Genomic DNA, 6,712 nt, shown 5'->3' with positions numbered 1-6,712 from the left:
TACTAATTATAATAGGTAGTATTATTGTCTGCTGTTGTGCCTGTTGTTGGTGTCACCACCAGCAGAACACACAAAAGAAATACCAAGTAAAACCTGATATTGAAGCAGGCCATCCTGTCAACACAGAGAAAGTTAAAACCAAAGCAATGGGTCATTAAAAATACTGATTTAGAAGATAGTAGTTCTGATTCTTCAGTTTCTACAACAGACATTGAACCACTATTACATTCAACTAACAGCAAAGCTAAAAAGGAGTATGAGTTGCAATGAGAGTGACAAAGAGTATGGAACACTTTTATGGACCAATACTGACAAGGTAAACAAAAAATGCAAATGATAGTGATCTCCAATTAAATTTGTACCTCTTACAGTAGCCAACAATTAACTATGACAACGCATTTGTATTGATTTACTGTTTAAGTACGATATTTCATATAGTCATGGATTTCTTTTCACTATATAGGAATATCTTAATAATCCTGGAGAAGTGCATGCTGAAATCAAGTTTATAAATGACAGATCTAACAAGCCAAATCATATCACAACTCTATGGATCAAGAATTCACCATGTGCAGATTGTTCAAGAGCACTTCTTGAATATTTTAACTTATATCGTAAACCTACTATATATGTTGGACGAATATGGCATCTTTATGTCATAAAAGATGATGAAGGACTCGTAAACCTATGAAAGCAGGTTTAAAATCAAAGTATGGGAAACATTACATACCATGATGTATGGATCAGATCAAATGACTGCAAATACTTGCGTAAATTAGAAACACAAACAAGAGAAGGTCATTATTGATATATAATATCTAATTGTTTTATGTTTGAATAATAATATTTAAATTAATTTATACTTTGATACTAAAAATCATTAATAACATTATAAACTATGATAATCTAGTCAAGAATACAGATACAGTCAATGGTATCATAAAAAACAGTCATCTCAGTGAATATAATTAAAAACTATATCAACAATTGACCCTGCACCAAAAATTACCGTGGGAATTTCCAGGTATTTTATAGTGTAATTAACAAGAGACAAAATGAACTAAAATTGCAAGGGGAGAGTTTCTAAACTTAATCAAGCTCCTAAAAGTAAACCTTTATACTATTAAAACGTATTTGTCCACAATATTAGTATAATAAATATAAAATTATCACTGTAGTTTTTATACGTAGAATAGAACTATAAACTTGTGTAAAATTATTATATACTTTTATTCTAGCAAACTCAACATGAAGATCTTATGTTTACTTATTTTACTGACAACAATAATAACAGGAGTCAGTAATAATGATTATGATGCAGCAAAAAAAAGCTAATAACTCTCACGGAACACTTTTACTGACCCAACACTGGCAAAGTAAATAGTACATAATAAAAAAGGGTAATAGTACCTGTACGTCCAGCAAGAAGTCAAACTTTGTTGTATATTATTAAGTGTTTTGGGTTAGGAAGTGGGGATCAATTTAATACACAACAAAGTGTGTAATTCCAGAAGGATCTAAAAATAGCCAGAAAAGTACTCAAACAAAGTTGTATAACTACTGTAGCTTTAAAAATATTCAGCAAATTCCTATAAAACCACTAGTGCGATATTCTATTTGTGACTTCAGTATTACTTTGTTTATTTTTACAGGAATATCTTAACACTCCTAGAGGAACACACGCTGAAATCAGTTTATAAATGACAAATCTATCAATCGAAATCTTATCAAAGAGCTGTGGATCAAGAATTCGCCATGTGTTCATGGTTCAGGAGCACTTCTTGACTATTTTAAAAAAAAATCATCACAAACCGACCATTTATGTTGGACGAATATGGCACTTCAATGATAAAAATGATGATCAAGGACTCATAAATCTTATTAAAGCAGGCTTTAAAATCGAAGTGTGGGAGACCATTACATGATATGATGTATGGTTCAGATACCAGGACTAAAGATTACCTAAGAAAATTATGGGAAAAAATGAATAAGAAACAACATAAAGAACTCTAATTATTATTATTAAGAATGCCTTTTATGTATTTACTATTTAGCTTTCTTCCAACTTATTAATAAATCATTATACACAGTTAAAGAAGGTCACAAGTAATGAATATTTTATTACTGCCCATTGTGTGGTGTAATCAAAATTATGAATGCTGTGACAAATTATTCATAATTTTACTGAGAGAGAATTAATAAAATGATTGACAGGATTCCCTCTCATTGTCATTAGTGTGTTACTATTTATAGACTTAACGTTCAGTACATTACTATTTATAAATTTAATATTTAATGCGCATAATCAATCTCACATCTATCTTGTTACTAGCACTAAAGTCGTCTATAAAAAACAATCAGTTTGTGCATCCTGACAAGTATTGATGAATTGTTATATAAGACAAAACAGATCTAAAGTAAAACTAAAACTGATGACCCATTGTGATAAACAAAAAAGTTTATAGAAACTTATATGGCTTTGTCTAGGTGTTATTGTGGTTACCCCCCCCCTCCTTCCCTCCATAACCAGGAATTAATGACTAGTACACATCATTGATGAATTAAAAAATATGGCACCCTAATACAGATGAGAACTCATACATGTTATGAGAGCAGGTTTTAAGATCAAAAGGAATGGGAAACATTTCAAAACAGGAAATACGGATCAAGTCCCAAGACTACAAACTACTTATATAACTTAAAGAACAAGCAAGAAAAAAGAATTATAAATATAATTATTAAGAGTAACTTTATGTGGTTAGTTTTTGTCCATTGTGTATCTAAAGTGAGTTTATAACTCATTAATAATATCATAAGTGAATAGTTGGTCACAAGTAATGAAATATTGTTACTAAGTCAATGTGTGTGGTGTGTGTGTGTGTGTGTGTGTGTGTGTGTGTGTGCGTGGTTGTGATTAAAAATTATGTATCCCATGACATGTTATTCATAATCTTATTAAGAAATAATATAAACTAATTGACAGGATTTCCTCTAATTGTAATTAGTGTGTTACTATTTATAGACTTAATTTTCAGCATGTTGCTATTTATAGATTTAACTTTTTAGTGTGTACACAATCAATCTCACATCTATCTTGTTATTAACACTAGAGAAGTCTATAAAAACAATCAGTTTGTACATTCTGAACAAGTATGATGGATTCTTAAAACAGATCTAACTTTACCAATATAAGATTTCAACATGTACATAGTGTGACATGTGACAACTAAAATATTTCTTTCAAAACTGAAACTAACCATCAGTATCAAAGAGATTTCTGACCTTAGATATGATAATAATAGGGCATTACACAAATTAGTGAACAGCCGCTTCAAATTAGATGTTTGGAGATTTATGAATTTTCTATCATATTGTTATGATATATAAAATAAACAACACATGAAGGACATCCATAAAATGCATTTTAATTCACATCAGTTGTTTGTTACTTACAAATTTTAACAATTAACATGTCAGTAAACTTCATACCCGATGAATTTTTATTATAATATTCAAGAGCAAGAATAGCAAAATCTATCCTTTCATTATGATGTCATCATATGTAATGTATTTATATTATAACAACAACACCAGATGGCTAGTCACAAAAATAACACCACACACACAAACAAATAACAAGTTATCATAAACTTGACAGCACATGTATTAGTCTCAATAGCAAAGTTAACCTAAATCTATTAACACTTCATGACGTACTACTGTATATATAGCAATGAATAAAATACACAATGAATACAATTAACCAACAAAAGCAATTAATAGTAACTGTCCTAGAATAGCACTATGAGGTAATGCAGTAAACATGTAGGGAAAATATCATAGGACTATTCATATAGTAAAGTTAGTAAATAACATACTATAATAAAGCAGTATATAGTTTCTACCTGCTCAGCATGAACAGATTATAAAAGGATATACTAAGTCATTCTGTCTACTAGATCAGAAGAACTAGTAAGGTGTTTATTCCATTAGACTCAAAATGGAGACTCTATATTTTGCTCTATTGATAACCTTAGCTGTATTATCAGCTGTCATTTTTTGCACTATGCATCTGTTTCCTGTTGTGTATGCCTTTGCAAGAAGACATCAAGAAAGAACAAGGCAGTTGTATCAAGTATTGAAGCAGTTCATATAAAAACAAAGAAAATGACAAATGTTAATGTAGAAATTGGTGATTTAAACAATGGCGGCTTGCAATACCAAGTTCTCAAAACTAACATATATTATACAGTCGCATCAGAGTTTGAACCACCACTGGAGTCAATTGATGATGGAGATAATAATAAGGAATATGATGTTGCAATGAGAGCAAGTGTGAAGAAACTGGAACACTACTACTGACTAACACTGGCAAGGTAAAACAGCCACTGTGGTAGCTATTTAGCTGCAGTGTGTAAGTAGTATTAACTAAATTCATAAGCTAAGCTTTTAAACATTAAAATTAAAAGAATTTTTTTTCTTATACAGATCTATATTAATACTCCTGGAGGACCCACATGCTGAAGTGATGTTTATGAAAGGTCAATCTAATCCTCAAAATATTACAACTTATGGGATTAAGAATACATCATGTGCAAACTGCTCAAAAGCTCTAGTCGAGTATTTTAAAAACCATCATAAACCTACCCTATACGTTGGACAAATATGGCACCTCAGTGATAGAGATGATGATCAAGGTCTTGTAAATCTTATTAAAGCCGGTTTTAAGATCAAAGTCTGGGAGAAGTTACATAACATATACATAGATCAAATACCAGAACAGCAGAATACTTACAAAGGTTGGAAGCACAAGCAAAAATAACACTACTTCAAACAAAAAAAAAAATTAAATGTATTTTTCTCATAATATTTCATTATTATTTGTTCTATGTAAGATCATTAATTTATTGGAAATATATATGTAATGTAATGACTTTGTTCAATGAACCACTATAAAATTGTAACCATCACAAACACGCACACGCATGTCAATAGGAGTAATAGTAGAATAATAGATTATAACAACATTACTAACATGATCTGGGTTATTCAAAAATTTACCACAAAAAATCTAGTATAGAAACAAGACTATCCTTACCAAACCAAACAACAAATTTATAATAATTTGTACTTGTCATCACAAGAAGTAAACCTTTGTCAGCCATTTTGTATAATTGGTCTCCATAACCAAGAGCTGACCATCAAAAAATATTACCAAAACCATAATACTGAATTTATACCAGAGTTCAATAACCTGATATTTAAAATATTCAATGCTATATATTATAATAAAGAGCTTTAGAAGGAGTTTTCTTCGGTTGAAGGATACTTATTGAATCATATGATGACATTTAGAATATCAATGGATCAAAAAAAGGTTGCTTAAAAAAACTCATGACAACAACAACAGTGGCTTTAGAAATAATATTTCATGAATATGTCTCTCAATTTGTTTCTGTGAAATGATAAAACAGCAAATGACTTTTTCGGTAATAGATATCACACAAGGCTATGTCATCATACAACACAAAAACAAGTACATCAATGGAATTCAATAGTAAACTATGACCTTATCACATCATCCTGTCTTGAATTACACATAAGAAAGGATAAAGGAGAAAACATTACTATTACAAACCTTATAATTACAGACGGTCTAAAATTAAGGACAATTCATAATAAGGATAAACAAGAGAAATAGTCCTATAAACCAATATACATAAATTAACCACTGAATTAAGGACAACTCCATAATAAGGACACACAAAGAATAATCCTATAAAACCATACATATAAATTAACCACTGAATTAAGGACAACTCATTATAAGGATATACAAGAGAAGTAGTCCAACTGTACAAGTAAAGTTCACACCACATACTGATAATCTTACAGTCATTTTAAGGAGCAAAACACATCTTTGAAATGTGGTTGGTTCAATGAGATTATAATGATATTGTCATATAGGTAGGGGCTAGTCTTACACTAGCCTATGGTAAAAAGTAGTCTGGTATCTTTACTTGATTTTCTTGAGACAGGAAGTCTTAAATGTCGCAATATGATGTTTATCTGCCTATGTCCTGTTTCCTGCCAAGTCTAAACATAGTAACTTGGCTTTAGATAATAATAACAATATTATATACCAAAAATTTAAATTGAGTAATCTCATTGGTCATAGCAAAATGACATGGCATTGCTAATCCAAATGAAATCATTCAATTTAAATCTTGGTAAGTGAATAAGTTATCATCATCTAAAACTAGAGATACTATTTTAGACTGGTAGGAAAACAGGGACATGGCATATAAATTATCAATAATACAATATTTAAGCTTCTGTCCCAAGAAAACCAAGCAAAGGTACCAGACTATTTTTTGATATAGGGTGTTATAGGCTGGGGCAGGACTAGCCAGGGATTGACTATGCAAGACAGTGACATAATTATCTTATGTAATGTAAAGGGTTAAAACTCACAAAAGGACTTGTGGGGCTTTCCATTGGTATTGACTCTGAACATCAAGTCGCCATAATTCTGACTCTTCTGGTATGTCATCATGTGAGTCAAATAATCTCTTCTTAATAGGTTCATTTGCTTGTTGCCATGACAACAATGGGTTGACCCTATTTCTATTTGATGCCATGATTCAACGGACTTTTCAGTCTACGTGAACAAGATCTTGAATTTGAACCACCACAATAACCTGGAGTCGGT

This window comes from Gigantopelta aegis, unplaced genomic scaffold (assembly GCF_016097555.1).
Source record: "Gigantopelta aegis isolate Gae_Host unplaced genomic scaffold, Gae_host_genome ctg2798_pilon_pilon, whole genome shotgun sequence".
Taxonomy (NCBI): Eukaryota; Metazoa; Mollusca; class Gastropoda; order Neomphalida; family Peltospiridae; genus Gigantopelta; species Gigantopelta aegis.
The sequence above is the reverse complement of the archived record's forward strand: the minus strand, read 5'-3'. Positions refer to the sequence as shown.